Source organism: Papio anubis, chromosome 1 (assembly GCF_008728515.1).
Source record: "Papio anubis isolate 15944 chromosome 1, Panubis1.0, whole genome shotgun sequence".
In the NCBI taxonomy this organism is placed as follows: domain Eukaryota; kingdom Metazoa; phylum Chordata; class Mammalia; order Primates; family Cercopithecidae; genus Papio; species Papio anubis.
Genome location: NC_044976.1, coordinates 169,116,680 through 169,132,581, shown reverse-complemented (window position 1 = coordinate 169,132,581; position 15,902 = coordinate 169,116,680). Strand labels below are relative to the sequence as shown.

The 15,902-nt window shown below is 36.3% G+C and overlaps 1 long non-coding RNA gene across 4 annotated transcripts in view; it reads right to left on the bottom strand.

The window, feature by feature from the left end:
* The window catches only part of LOC103878996, a 216,446-nt gene that overhangs the window by 185,391 nt on the left and 15,153 nt on the right, over positions 1-15,902 (bottom strand). For 3 of the 4 annotated variants that reach the window (XR_004179431.1, XR_004179433.1, XR_004179434.1), the window contains exons 1-2: positions 15,235-15,286; positions 12,305-12,435 (exon numbers count right to left, since the gene is read on the bottom strand). This is a non-coding gene — a long non-coding RNA (uncharacterized LOC103878996). Of the gene's footprint in view, positions 1-12,304; positions 12,436-15,234; positions 15,287-15,902 lie in introns of those variants that run through there. The other variant, XR_004179432.1, reaches the window with a different exon arrangement.

The window sequence follows — 15,902 nt, the reverse complement described above, 5'->3', positions numbered from 1 at the left end:
GCAAAACAAACCTATATGACAATAATGCTAATGGATTACTTCACACAGATAAATGTAATTGTCAGTCGAATAGGGGCATTGGCCTAAATAGTACAATCTTTTTTTGGACACATGCTTCACGGAAACAAAATTTTCAAAGAAGCTTGGTAAACCTAGGCTCAGAATGGGAAGCAGATGCAGTTAATTTTATTATTTGAATGTTTGATAATAGCAAGTCTAATGGGCTTATGGGTCCATCTCCTTAATAAGGAAGAAGACATGCAATAATGCCATAACTCATGTTGAACTCCTAGAATGTAGCATGGCTCACAGTAAGCATTCAATAATATTTGCTGAAGGAATGAAAGTTCCCCCTGAACACTGCCTGGATAAGTATTGCCAAAGTTTATCTTTTAAAAACATTCTAAATTCATTACTCTAATCAGGACAATTTTCATGATATATTAATACCTTCAATCCCTTATAGTCAAGACTCACTAATTTCAAAGCCAGTTGGTCTTTTTAAAGCAAAGTTTCTCAAACTTAGCACTATTGACATTTTCTACTAAATAATTCTTTGTTATGGCAGGCTGTCTTGTGCCTTGTAGAATGTTTAACTGCATCACTGGCCTGTATGCCCCAATGCCAGTAGCACATACATACCCTCTCCTGTGTGTCCTGTTAACATTTACCTTTGAAATGCATGATTGTATTTTGTTTCATGATTTTGACATAGTTCACTTCAATAAGACTAAATGAAAATAGGATTGGCTTGGGGTGGAGTAGGGTAGAGTAGAAGGAGGAATTTGAGAAGGAAGAACGAGTAAGAACATGTAAGTCAATAAAAATATCTTCAGGCATTGCCAAATATCTTCTACGGACAAAATCCATCTTGTTGAGAACCAGTTCTTTAAAGTGATATCTCTGCTCTGATCTTTCAAGTACTAATTTCAGAACTCAACCATCAAAGACAAAGTCCATGAGTTCTTACAGTCATCACTGTTCTTTCTCCTAAGCTCCACTTTAACCCTTATTGTCAAACATTATTGTCAATGTTACCAGACGATTATATAGATGCCGTATTACCAGTAGTAGTCTCAAGGGAAAGAGAAAATAAAATAATTAGGAAAAAGTGCAAGTTTCTCACTTCCACTCACCCCCACTCAAATATCACCAAGAGTCCTTGGACATACAGTGAAGGCAGGTAGTTATTTTGTGAGTGTGTCTTACCAGCACACTTGGTGAGCTTTCATCCAGAGGATAAGCAGCAGCAAAGGAAAGCAAGCAGAAATCAAATTTCAAAAAGAAGCAACATAAAGAATTTTGACTATATGGCCATTCCTTCATTACAAAGATTGATATGATCAATGGGTTTTCTTTAACACCCATCATGCTTCTCTTACTTACACCACACCCTTCTCCCCAACCCCTTCCATTTAGCATTTTTTTTTTTTTTTAAACAGACTCTTGCTCTTTTGCCCAAGCTGGGGTGCAGTGGCCTGAACTCGGCTTACTGTGGCCTCCGCTTCCCCATTCAAGCAATTCTTCTGCCTCAGCCTCCGAGTAGCTGGGATTACAGACATACGTCACCATGCCCAGCTAATTTTTTCTATTTTTAGTACAGATGGGGTTTCATTATGTTGGTCAGTCTTCTCTTGAACTCCTGACCTCAAGTGATCTGCCCACCTCGGCCTCCCAAAGTGCTGGGCTTCCAGGCGTAAGCCACCATGCCCGGCCCATTTAATCTTTTTGGTTTTATTGAAGTGAACTATATTTCTTTTCCTTTAGTCTTATTGCAGTGAACTATGTCAAACCCATGAAACAAAACATAATCATGCATTGCAAAGGTAAATGTTAACAGGAAACACATGGTGCATTTTTCATAGAATTGGTCCTTCTGCCTGAGTCTTTGAGCTGCTCTCTGTGAAAGTATTTAGAAACTTATCTGACCTTGCAACTCTTTTATGATCATAAATTCATAAATTCTTTTATGATCATAAATTCACACTCTCTTTATCCACTTGTTGATTGATGGACATTTGGTTTGGTTCCATGATTTTGCAATTGTAAATTGTGCTGCTATAAACATGCATGTGCAAGTATCTTTTTCGGAAAATGACTTCTTTTCCTCTGGGTAGAAACCGAGTAGTGGGATTGCTGGATCAAACAGTAGTTCTCCTTTAGGTCTTTAAGGAATCTCCACACTGTTTTTCATAGTGGTTGTACTAGTTTACATTCCTACCAGCAGTATAGCATTCCCTGATCATCGCATCCACACCAACATCTACTGTTTTTTGATTTTTTGATTATGGCCATTCTTGTAGGAGTTAGGTGGTATCGCATCATGGTTTTGATTTGCATTTCCCTGATCATTAGTGATGTTGAGCATTTATTCATGTTTGTTGGCCATTTGTATATCTTCTTTTGAAAATTCTCTATTCATGTCCTTTGCCCACTTTTCGATGGGATTGATTGTTTTTTTCCTTACTGATTGTTTGAGTTCATTATGGATTCTGGATATTAGTCCTCTGTCAGATGTATAGATTGTGCAGATTTTCTCCCACTCTGTGGGCTGTCTGTTTACTCTGCAGACTGTTCCTTGTGCAATGCAAACGCTCTTTAATTTAATTAAGTCCCAACTATTTATCTTTGTTTTTATTGTATTTGCTTTTGGGTTCTTGGTCATGAAATCCTTGCCTAAGCCAATGTCTAGAAGGGTTTTTCCAACATTTTCTTCTAGAATTTTTACAGTTTCAGATCTTAGTTTTAAGTCCTTAATCCATCTTGAGTTGAGATTTGCATAAGGTGAGAGATGAGGATCCAGTTTCATTCTCCTACATGTGGCTAACCAATTATCCCAGCACCATTTGTTGAATAGGGTGTCCTTTCCCCACTTTATGTTTTTGTTTGCCTTGTCAAAGATCAGTTGGCTTAAGTATTTGGGCTTATTTCTGGGTTCTCTATTCTGTTCCATTGGTCTATGTGCCTATTTTTATACCAGTACCATGCTGTTTTGGTGACCATGGCTTTATAGTATAGTTTGAAATCCAATAGTGTGATGCCTCCACATTTATTCTTTTTGCTTAGTCTTGCTTTGGCTATGTGGGTTCTTTTTTGGTTCCATAGGGATTTTAGAATTGTTTTTTCTAATTCTGTGAATAATGATGGTGGTATTTTGATGGGGATTGCATTAAAATGAATTTGTAGATTGCTTTTGGCAGTATAGTCATTTTCACAATATTGATTCTACCCATCCATGAGCATGGGATGTGTTTCTATTTGTTTGTGTCATCTATGATTTCTTTCAGCAGTGTTTTGTAGTTTTCCTTGTAGAGGTCGTTTGCCTCCTTGGTTAGGTATATTCCTAAGTTATTTTATTTTATTTATTTTATTTTTATTTTATTTTATTTTTCAGCTATTGTAAAAGGGGTTGAGTTCTTGATTTGATTCTCTGCTTGGTCACTGTTGGTGTATAGAAGAGCTACTGATTCATAAACATTAATTTTGTATCTGGAAACTTTGCTGAATTCTTTTATCAGTTCTAGGAGCTTTTGGAGGAGTCTTTAGGGTTTTCTAGTATACAATCATATCATCAGCAAACAGTAACAGTTTGACTTCCTTTTTACTGATTTGGATGCCCTTTATTTCTTTCTCTTGTCTGATTGCTCCGACTAGGACTTCCAGTACAATGTTGAAGATGAGTGGTGAGAGAACTGGAACTGTCTTGTTCCAGTTCTCAGAGGGAATCTTTCAACTTTTCCCCATTCATTATTATGTTGGCTGTGAGTATGTCATAGATGGCTTTTATTACATTGAGGTATGTCCCTTGTATGCTTATTTTGCTGAGAGTTTTAATCATAAAGGGATGCTGGATTTTGTCAAATGCTTCTTCTGCATCTATTGAGATGATCATGTGATTTTTGCTTTTAATTCTGTTTATGTAGTGTATCACATTTATTGACTCCCATATATTAAGCTATCCCTGCATCCCTGATATAAAACCTACTTGATCTTGGTGGATTATCTTTTTGATATGTTGTTGGATTCACTTAGCTAGTATTTTGTTAAGGATTTTAGCATCTATGTTCATCAAGGATATTGGTCTGTAATTTTCTATTTTGGTTATGTCTTTTCCTGGTTTTGGTGTTAGGGTGATGCTGGCTTCATAGAATGAGTTAGGGAGGGTTCCTTCTTTCTGTATCTTGTGGAATAGTCTCAAAAGGATTGGCACCAATTCTTCTTTCAATGTCTGGTAGAATTCTGCTGTGAATCCATCTAACCCTGGACTTTTTTTGTTGGTAATTTTTAAATTACCATTTCAATCTCACAGCTTGTTATTAGTCTGTTCAGGGTATCTAATTCTTCCTGATTTAAGCTAGGAGGGTTGTATTTTTCCAGGAATTTATCCATCTCTTCTAGGTTTACTAGTTTATCTGCATAAACGTGTTCATAGTAGCCTTGAATGATCTTTTCAGTGGTGCCAGTTGTAATATCTCATGTTGCATTTCTTAATGAGGTTATTTGAATTTTCTGTCTTCTTTTCTTGGTTAATCTTGCTAAGGGTCTATTAATTTTCTCTTTTCAAAGAACCAGCTTTTTGTTTCATTTCTCTTTTGTATTTTTTTGTTATTGTTGTTTCCATTTCATTTAGTTCTGCTCTGATCTTGGTCACCTCCTTTCTTCTGCTGGGTTTGTGTTTGGTTTGTTGTTTCCCTAGTTCCTTGAGATGTGACCTTAGAATGTCATTTATTCTCTTTCAGTCTTTTGATGTAGGTCTTTAGGGCTATGAACTTTCCTCTTAGCACCACCTTTACTGTATCCCAGAGGTTTTTGATATGTTGTGTCATTATTGTCATTCAGTTTGAATAATTTTTAAATTTCCATCTTGACTTTGTTTTTGACCCAAGGATCATTCAGGAGCAGATATTTAATGTCCATGTATTTGCATGGTTTTGAAGGGTCCTTTTGGAGTTGATTGCCAGTTTTATTCCACTGTGGTCTAAGAAAGTGCTTGATATAATTTCAATTTTCTTAAATTTATTGGGGCTCGGTTTATGGCCTATCATATGGTCTATCTTGGAGAAAGTTCCATGTGCTGTTGAATAGAATGTATATTCTGCAGTTGCTGGATGAAATGTTCTGTATATATCTATAAAGTTCATTTGTTTAAATTCATTGTTTCTTTATTGACTTGCAGACCTGACAACCCGTCTAGTGGAGCACTTAGGCTCCAATGTTACTACTGAGATGTGAGGTACCGTTGCATTCATTGTGCTGTCTATTGCCTGTGTACTTTGGTTTTTCTGTAGTTTGTTTTTGCTTTTTAACTTGTTTTTGTTTTATAGGTCCTGTGTGATTTATGCTTTAAAGAGGTTCTGTTTTGGTGTGTTTCCAAAATTTGTTTCAAGATTTAGAGCTCCTTACCAGTTCTTGTAGTGGTGGCTTGGTAGTGGTAAATTATCTCAGCATTTGTTTATCTGAAAAAGACTGTATCTTTCCTTCATATATGTTGCTTAGTTTCGCTGGATACAAAATTCTTGACTAATAATTGTTTTGTTTGAGGAAGCTGAAGACAGGGCCCCAATCCCTTCTAGCTTGTAGGGTTTCTGCTGAGAAATCTGCTGTTAATCTGATAGATTTTCCTTTATAGGTTGCCTGGTGCTTATGTCTCACAGCTCTTAAGATTCTTTCCTTCATCTTAACTGTGGATAACCTGATGACAATGTGTCTAGGTGATGATCTTTTTGTGATGAATTTCCCAGATGTTGTTTGTGCTTCTTGTATTTGGATGTCTAGGTCTCTAGCAAGGCTGGGAAAGTTTTTTTGATTATTCCCCCAAATATGTTTTCCAAACCTTTGGATTTATCTTCTTCTTCAGAAATACCGATTATTCTTAAGTTTGGTCATTTAACATAATCCCAGACTTCTTGGAGGCTTTGTTCATATTTTCTTATTCTTTTTTCTTTGTCTTTGTTGGATTGGGTTAATTCAAAGACCTTGTCTTCAAGCTCTGAATTTATATCTTCTACTTGTTCAATTCTATTGCTGAGACTTTCCAGAGCATTTTGTATTTCTATAAGTGTGTCCAGTGTCTCCTGAAGTTTTGGTTGTTTTATTCTTTAACCTATCTATTTCCTTGAATATTTCTTGTATTATTTTTTGGATTTCCTTACATTGGGCTTCACCTTTCTCTGGTGCCTCCCTGATTAGCTTAATAACTAACCTCCTGAATTATTTTTCAGGTAAATCAGGGATTTCTTGTTGGTTTGGATCCACTGCTGATGAACTAGTTTGATTTGGGGGGGTGGGGGGGTGGGTGTTAAAGAGCCTTGTTTTGTTATATTACCAGAGTTGGTTTTCTGGTTCCTTCTCATTTGGGTAGGCTCTGTCACTGGGAAGGTCTAGGGTTGAAGGCTGTTGTTCAGATTCTTTTGTCCCACAGGGCGTTCCCTTGATGTTGTGTTCTCCCCCTTTTCCTATGGATGTGGCTTCCTGAGAGCCAAGCTGTAGTGATTGTTACCTCTCTTCTGGGTCTAGCCATCCAGCAAGTCTACCTGCTCCAGGCTGGTACTGGGAAGGGATTGTCTGCACAGAGTCCTATGATGTGAACCATCTGTGGGTCTCTCAGCCATGGATACCAGCACCTTCAGCTTCGCCAGTGGGCATGTGTGTTCAGGAGAAGAGGATCTCCCTTTCCCACTTCCGCAGTTGGGGCATTCACAGTATTTGGGGTGTCTCCCGGGTACTGCAAGAGCAGTCCGTTTCCTTGAGAGGGTCTGTGGGTCCTCTCAGGATTGCTGGTTTGTTCTTGCAGTTGATCTGGAGCTAAAATTCATGATGTGAGCCTCTGCACACTGCTCTGTCTGTCCGAGTCAGAGCTGCAATCTCCACACCTTCATTTAAATTCAGAAGCTACGCATCTTCCAACTAGTCTCATCGTGCGTAGACTTGGCCCGCCCGTTCAGGATGTTCCACACTCTGCACCTGGTGTACAAAATGTGTGGCATGTACACGCATGTATTTTAGCAGGATACATAGCTAATAAGCACTGCTAGTCTAGAATATGAATCCGTATGTGTAGTATGAATACAAAGTTAACTGGTAACAGTGAAAAAAAAGAGTTTTGAAAAGACAGGATTTTTGACCAATTGACCCTAAAAACAAATTTATGAAACAACTATAATACGAAAAATATGTATAACTTTTAGGAATTTTAAAAGGCCATAAATTCATATAATCACATTTTAAAAAAATAAAATATCACATATATTAAATACACGAGAAGACAGAAATTAATATTTGTGGGACATCCAGCATATGCCTTGGTACCATGTGCAATAAAGATTATTTTACAGTTGAGGGAACATGGACCCAGACTAAGTAAATTATTGTCTCAGATAGCAAAGATAGTAAATAATACAATAAGAATGTAAACCTCACTTTTTTTCCCAATCTTACGGCACCTCCCACTTAAACAAACTGCATGATTTTTTCTTTGATGTCATAAATACTGTTATACCTAAATTGCTGATATAGCAAACACGATTTTATATATTTAAAAATACAATATAAACCTTAAAGGTAAATATTCTCAATGTTTTTCAGTTGGTTAAATTAAATTTTGTTAAATATAAGATTTTGGTGGTCTTAACAAAAAATTATGTGCAAGAGTGATAAAAGTTGAAAACTTAGCCAGAAATTCTATTTAATCTATGTTAGGAGGATTTAGCTATATAAAGTTAAATAAATCACGTATATGACCAAAACGTAATATTTTGATAAAAGAAATGATAAATGAAATATGATGTATAAGATATGAATACAGTTGAGCCATGTTTGAGTCCTATTCCGTGGAATGAAATGTTTTGTTGCATGCGTTCTGCTTGACAAAATGGCTACTTAAATCCCAAGCAAACTCTCTGCCTGTCAGTCAGTCTCAGAAAGTCTCAAGTAATTTCTGTTTTAAATTCAGACATGATATTTCCACAGCCTTTCTTTATATCTTAGAATTAAATACAACTGCCTTCAGAGTCATTTTTTTCTTTATCCTCAATGTCTTCTTAATTTGTCCTCAAATGACCAGTCAGGAAAATCAGAAAGTTTAATGTGCCAAGAGTCACAAAAATGTCATTCCGATAAGCACTCATGGCAAGGACATGTGTCTAAAAAAAGCCTTGATTTATTTCAGGAGCTTGTTAAAAGGGGTTCATAAGCTAAATTTTTCAGTCAATAAACTCGGTTTCAATATGATATGGGTAATAGGACAACATTAGTCCAAATTTCAGGAATTTTCCACCTCAAATAATTGCCTATAATGAAACTATGAGTTATAATTATTACCATAATCACCCATTCTACAGAAACCACTCTTTTCTGAATACATGCATGTAAAGAAAAATAAAGAGCATGAGTCAGAAATGCAGAGACTCACAGTTTTTTTATTATTGTTCTCTCCGTAGCACCCCACAAAAAAAAAGTCCTGGAGCCTGAACTATGATTAAATGTAATATACTGCATGCCAGTGATTTTGAACATAAGATGCAATTAGTGTGTGATAAGCTACCAGTCACCCCAAGGGTCAGTCTTCTCCAGCTGGTGTTATTTTGTTTTGTTTTTAACTTTTTTAAAAGTATTACTATTAAATGCTTAGGACAAAGTATTATTTTTCCCAATAAGAGCAGTGTAAAAACTGTTCTGACCTATGTGATTTACCATAATTAATAAGCCAATTTTAACGAAGAAAAAATTAAAATAAAACCGATTGCTGAAGCAAGATGAGAAAACCTGACAAGATTCTAACAGCTGCCCTGGGTAAAAGACACAGCTAATTAGTCTGGGTAAATCCCCTGTTGTTAATTATTTTAATAATTACCTGATGATAAACACATAACTAAATTAATAATTTTTAAATTATTTAAAATTTTTAAATTAATAATTAAAAATTAATAAACACATAAATTCTAATTAATTTCCCAACTGATTTTCCTAATGTGTCTACATTGTTTAATATTCTACAATTTCTTCACTTACAAAGTAGATATGATATTGATCTTGCTGATTCAGAGAAAAGAATTTAAAGCATGTATTCTGCAACTATAATATGCAAAATAATTGAAAATTAACTTTCTTAAATAGTGTATTAAGCACATGGTTGGTATTTAACAATTATTAGGTATCTTTCTTCTTTTCTTCATTATCGTCTTATTCTCCTTCTTTATTATGGGGAGTGGAAAAAGCACTGAATCAGGAATTGAGGGAATTATTCTAGTGTTGGGCTGTCACTGCTAGACATCAGAACAACCTCAGTATCCTCACCATAAAAACAGAGTAATGCCATTTCCCTTTTCTACACCATATAGCTTTGTGACCATGAATGAGATAATAAATGTAAGAAAATTCTCATGTCGTAATATCCTATATAAAAGTAAGGTGTTATTAGCAGGACTTTAGAGTGAAAGCTAAAGAGATTATTTGGGCCTATTAATAATTTGTCACAGCCTTTATCGTTTACAAGTCTTAGATGACTTTCAGTTTCTAAGGGCTCCAAGTAGCTATTCATGTTTCTCTAACCCCATGAACATATATCACTCAAAAATCACCAAGAGCCTAATTCTTATTTCATAAAAAGGTTGGGGACCCGAAAAAGATAAAAGTCTGGCCTATGTTAATGCCTACATTCAATCATATAATACTGAGCACACCAAAGATTTCTAAAATGTATTTCAGAAGAGCAAAATAGCAAAACCAGTTTTCAAGTAGCACAATTAACATAGTCCTTGAGAGTGAGAGACAGACTGTGTCGAACAGTGGGTAGAATAATGATGTCTTCTGTTTATACTCATTCCTGTGAAGTCTTAGTGCCGACATTCTTATTCCAGTTCTCTGAGTTACCAACAAAGAAGGTAAAGCTATGAGCAAATCTTCCATTTAGATAGCATGTTCAAAAAATGTAGATATTAAATAGGCCATGCCAGGAGCCTGTGTATTATTTGTCCCTTTTTTTGAGAAGATGTAAAATGAGTGCCACAACCAAAGTATCTTTCCAAATGATTAAAGACAATTCCTTGAGAGTAAGTAGCCATGCATTATGTAACCTTGCCACTAAGTTAGGGGCAACTGATTGAACCAGAGATTTGGGCCTTAACTTCAGAAGAGCTATTTGGAAACTGACAGCAGCATAAGAATGTTCTGGAACCAGAGCTGTGTCGAACTGGGGTACTCTAAGCCAAATAGTGATGAGTCAGCCTAAAAGAAGCTTCCTGAAAATTTGAATTTGAGATATAAAAAGGGAATTGATAGGGCAAAAGGACAGTTTAACTTGGTATTTAAGAATGTGGTATGTGAAATCTTAGTGCCCACATTCTAATCCCAGTTCTCTCAGTGACCAACAAAAAACCTTAAAGCAAGTGAGTGAACCTCTCTGGACTTCATTTTCCTCACCTGTAAAATTAGAAAAATAATAGTATAGGAGGTTGTCATTTAAAAAGGGCAATGGATAATTGTTTGGCACCTAAAATAAATCCACTAAAACAGAGTCCAAAAATTTTGAGCAAATGGTCAAAAGTATGAGTATGACTTTATCTTAAAAATAGAATTATAAAAATAAGTATCTTAAAATATTACTAATATTTCTATTATAGCTTTCAGTATATACCAAGTATTAGAATGAACAAAGTGTCAAGTCATGGAGTTAGGAGGACAAAACAAAATGCTAGGATAATACAGTTCACGTTGCATTTCACATTTTTAAAAACATATTCCAAGACTTCTAAAATTATTCCAAGACTTTATTACTCAAATCTTTCTTTTTTAGCATGTTTATTATGTTGTGATCCATGTCAATTTTATCTTCTCCAATTGTTAACTGGCCACACTCCCAAATTCTCACTTACCAATGGCTTTTCTGTTGACAACTTCATTAAATTCTACATCTTTTGCAAATTTTACAATTATGTTTTGAATTACATTTACATTATATATGAGTGGTTGTTAATCACTAAGACTAATAATAAATGGGGAGGAGCTTTTGGGTGGGAAATATATCGTTTTCTGTTCATTCATGAATATTTTCTTATTGTGATGGCTTTGGGGGTCCCTGTACACTCATTGTGGGGACTAAGGTAATGAATGGTCAGAAAAGAAAGACACCCTGTACCCTGTGAGAATAAAAATGAGATTTTGTTTGGCACACAGTAAGCCTCTAATGGTTTCTTATTTTTTAAAATAAATGGCAATAAGCAGAAGCCACTGGCAGAAACAAGGAGAGAAGAAAGGAGTAACGAACTGGTGATGGAACAGGAAGAAATCAACCGAGGGAAGCAAAGAGCTGCTGAGTCACAAGTCTGACAGGCAACTAGAATCAGCCCGGGCTCCCCAGAGCTGCTGCTCATCCTGAACGCTGCCGGCTTGCTCAGAATTTCCTGGCTGTCCTTTCAGACCTCGTGTGCGTCGTGACAATACGCCACTCTCACCTAAGGAAATCTAAGGATGTCGCTACCCTGAAATAGCCAAATACTCCGGTTGAATCTATTTGTTAAAGCTTAGTCAACCAGATTTGTTTCTAAGGAGCCACTGACAAGAAAAAAAATAAAAAACAGAAAACATTATTTTCCCTGCATAAAAGAGCCCTTTTCTTTTTAGATCTTCCTGAGTCTCAAAACTGTTCTCTTCCTTGAGTTTCAACAAATCCCAAAGGACACTTTCTTCAACTTTCACTTAAAAGAAAACAATTCCTTAATAATATATTAAGTGTATTATTAGCAATTTACAATTCACAAAGCATTGTATATCACATTTACAAATGGAGGGTTTAAATATAACAAACCCTGTAAATGGAATGTAGAAGTGTTCATTTTTAATAAGATCCCTAGTTAACTAATCAATCCCTTATTTCACATTTTTCACTACTAAATGAGAATCCAATTCCAGTTTTACCTTTCTAGGAATATTTGTATGTCAGCTAAAGTTGTGAGCGTGTGTTTGTTTGTTTGGTGACAGGGTCTCGCTCTGTCACCCAGGCTGAAGTCCTATGGCACTATGGCAGCTCACTGCGGCCTCGACCTCATAGGCTTAAATGAACCTCCCACCTCAGCCCCCTGAGTAGCTGGGACTACAGGCACACACCACCACGCCTAGCTAATTTTTGTATTTTTGGAGAGAGAGGGTTTCTTCATGTTGCCCAGGTTAGTTGTGCTTAAAAACTCTTCAGTCACACATACATGAAGAGTCTCTTGGTTTATTTCATAAGTTACTAGTATCATCTATAAGCTTTTCATTCACTAATTCAGTATTTTGTTCAACAATTACATATTGAGCAGACACTTACCATGTACTCAGTAATACATTAGGGACTGGATCTCAGTAGCTTAACTTTCAGGGCCAGACTTTTGGAGACCATCATGACACAGCCAGGATAGCCATGAGGAGACCTGTTGATGGCAACCCAAGAGGAGCTTCCTATGGAAATATTAAACGCATGTGACTAAATTCTATAGTAGAAAAATTACAGACTTGGAATTCAAATCCCACCTCTGCCACTGCCTTGCTTGCTATTGATTTGGGGCAGTGGTTTCACCTCCCCAAACACCTATAAAATGGGAACAATAGCACCTATCTCTTTGTGGCACAATGATAGGACATAATGATAATATATGTGAAGTGTCTGGTCAGTGAACATCTAATAAGTGTTCAATAACAAACAACTGCTGTTCTTATGAAAGGGGGTAGCCTTTTTTCTAAGGGAGGTTCTTGGAAATCCCAATATTATGTATTATTAACATTGTTATTTTTAGATGGGAAAAACTTAAGCACAGAGAAGCTAAACCATTTATTCACGTAACACATTTTTTAGCACTATGGGGGGTACCAATCTCTGCAAACACAGGATTCAGAGGATAGAGTTTGAACCGAGCACACTCACTGTCTCACAGAGGAGACACAGGAAAGTGCTAAGTGCCCCAGAAAGGGAAGAACAGGTTTGTGGGAAAACACAGAGAATTAGCTCATTCAGAATGCAGGGTAGAGTGGGTGGCAAGGAGGCCCCCCAGAGAGGAAGTCCTAGTTGAGCTGGAAAGGAAGCATCCTGACCAAAGCCTGGCCTTGAAACCAAATTGCTATCTCCAAGACCAGTGAACTTCCTACTATACCAATGCCTCTTTAATTAAATTCAATTAAGTGTTTTCTTAGCACCTGCTCTATGGAAAAGTCTGTCCTAGATGGAAACAAAGGTGAATCATTATAGTTCTTATCTCTTGAAAGCAAAGGCAAATAAGACAGGCATTCAGATAACCAACTCAAAACATAAGAGACAAAGGAGAGTTTCATATTAAAAATCAGGTACTGGGCATCCTACTTCGGCTTTCACCTATTCTCAGACTTTCAGTCTAGATGCTAATCTAGACTAGCAGTCTGATTTCTCACAGCCCACGTGATAACGGGTCACTAAATAGCCACAAAGGTGAATTCCACGACGTCACTATCATCTGTGCTGTTCCGGACAAAGCTGAATGGATATTATTCACCACCTTGTCTGTGAATTGTAATACAATTTATTTAATTTAAGATTAACAGAAATTGAAAGGAGCTTCTTTTATCACTTGTAGGTGAATTTTATTTTTCACTGTAAACAATGTTTCTGCTTATTTTACTATGTTTACTGGTGAAACCTACTTGAACATATTTTATTTGAGGTCTCTACAAATTTATCTTTAGTTTTCCTTTTTTTTTTTTTTTTTTGAGACAGGTTCTCACTCTGTCACCCAGGCTGGACTGGAGGGCAGTGGCACAATCTCTGCTCACTGCAACCTCTGCCTCCTGGGTTCAAGCGATTCTCCCACCTCAGCCTTCCAAGTGTCTAGGACTATAGGTGCATGCTGCCATGCCCATATAATTTTTGTATTTTTGGTAGAGATGGGGTTTCACCATATTGGCCAGGCTGATCTCAAACTCCTGACCACAAGTGATCCTCCTGCCTCAGCCTCCCAAAGTGCTGAGATCATAAGCATGAGCCACCATGCCCGCCCTTTAGTTTTCTTTTGAATGCTTTCTTCCTCAGATTTGGGTATCAGAATTATGCTTGCTTCAAAAAATAATTGGGAAACCTCCTCTCACTCTGAGCTTTGGAGCAATATAAGAATTATCTGGTTCTTAGAAATCCATTTGACCCAGCAATCCTATTACTGGTTATATACCCAAAGGATTACAAGTCACCCTACTATAAAGACACATGCACACATATGTTTACTGTGGCACTATTTACAATAGCAAAGACTTGGAACCAACCCAAATGTCCATCAATGATAGACTGGATAAAGAAAATATAGCACATATACACCATGGAATACTATGCAGCCATAACAAAGGGTGAGTTCATGTCCTTTGAAGGGACATGGATGAAGCTGGAAGCCATCATTCTCAGCAAACTCACACAGGAACAGAAAACCAAACACCACCTGTTGTCACTCAGAAGTGGGAGTTGAACAATGACACAGGGAAGGGAACAACACACACTAGGGCCTGTCAGGGGGTTGGGAGACAAGGGGAGGGAAAGCATTAGGACAAATACCTAATGCATGTGGGGCTTAAAACCTAGATGATGGGTTGATAGGTGCATGTATACCTATGTAACAAACCTGCACATTCTGCACACGTATCCCAGAACTTAAAGCAAAATTTAAAAATAATTTAAAAATTTAAAAAATTATCTGGTTCTTAATGGCTTTATACAGTGCATCTAACAAAATCCACTGAACGCTGTTTTCTCTACTCTCTAACAGCTGCACTCAGTGGTCAGCACAGACTCATCTTTAGAACCCTTCTTAATACAGCACTCCTCAAAACCACGGATTAGTGACCAGCATGGATTAGTTAATTTATTTTCAATCTTTCTGCTCTATTATGAAATTAACTTAAGACTTGGATTATTTTCTGTGTATATCTTTGAACACATCCCATAGATTTTCATATATGATTATTTCACTTTTAATAATTTCTAAATAGCCTTTGAGTTTTATTTTTATTTTATTTTCTCCTCAACTTATTAGTTCTTTATTTAGTACACTATCCATATAAAGTAATACCTAAGGAAATATATGATATGGGTCACTAGTAAAGTTTCCAAAATAATATAATTTAACCCTCACCTCTTGCCCTCAGTACATCCCCGTTTAAACCTCTGTTGCTCCAAAATGAAAACTCTTTCAGGGTAAGTTAAAGAAATTACCCACTTACTTGCTTCTGAAGAGGCTCCCTACTTACCTGCTACACAAGTCTGATTAGTTTGGTTTCAGTGTGGTTCCCTGTGATTTCAATGGACTGTAAGAGGGGGAGGCAGAGGAGGAGAGGTAAGTACATAAGCTCCAGATAAAAACCTAAAAGCAGAAATCCACAATGTGTTTTTCTTTTGGAGTCCTTATCACTGACTCTACTCTTAAGGTTTTCCTATTTGTTTTCCTCTTCTTGAACCTCGGTACATTGTCTAAACTGATAATTTTGCATATTATATAACTGCTATGATAGATTTCAACATTTGAATCCAAATAATGCAATAGTGCATTATTATAAGTACAGAAATTCAGAGCTTAAGTGTAGTAAAAGTATGAAGAAAGTTGTTTTCTATAATTATGAAAGATTTAAAACCATTAGGGAATGTTCTGTCCTCTAAAGTCTGTATTGTGTTAAGCCTCAGTCCATTTGCCTGACAGAAGATACAAAGACATAACTAACCTATTATATAATGGTTGAAAATGGAAATTCTTTAAAAGTCTCAGAAATAAGCTACTTTTATATTAGATTTTATTAATTATTAAATTAATTAAGATGTATAGCTTTATTCAAATATACATTACAAAAGATCATAAAATGAAAATAAATAATAATGTCATCTGATTTTTTAATCCTGTGGAGTATTTTTAAATGTTCTCACT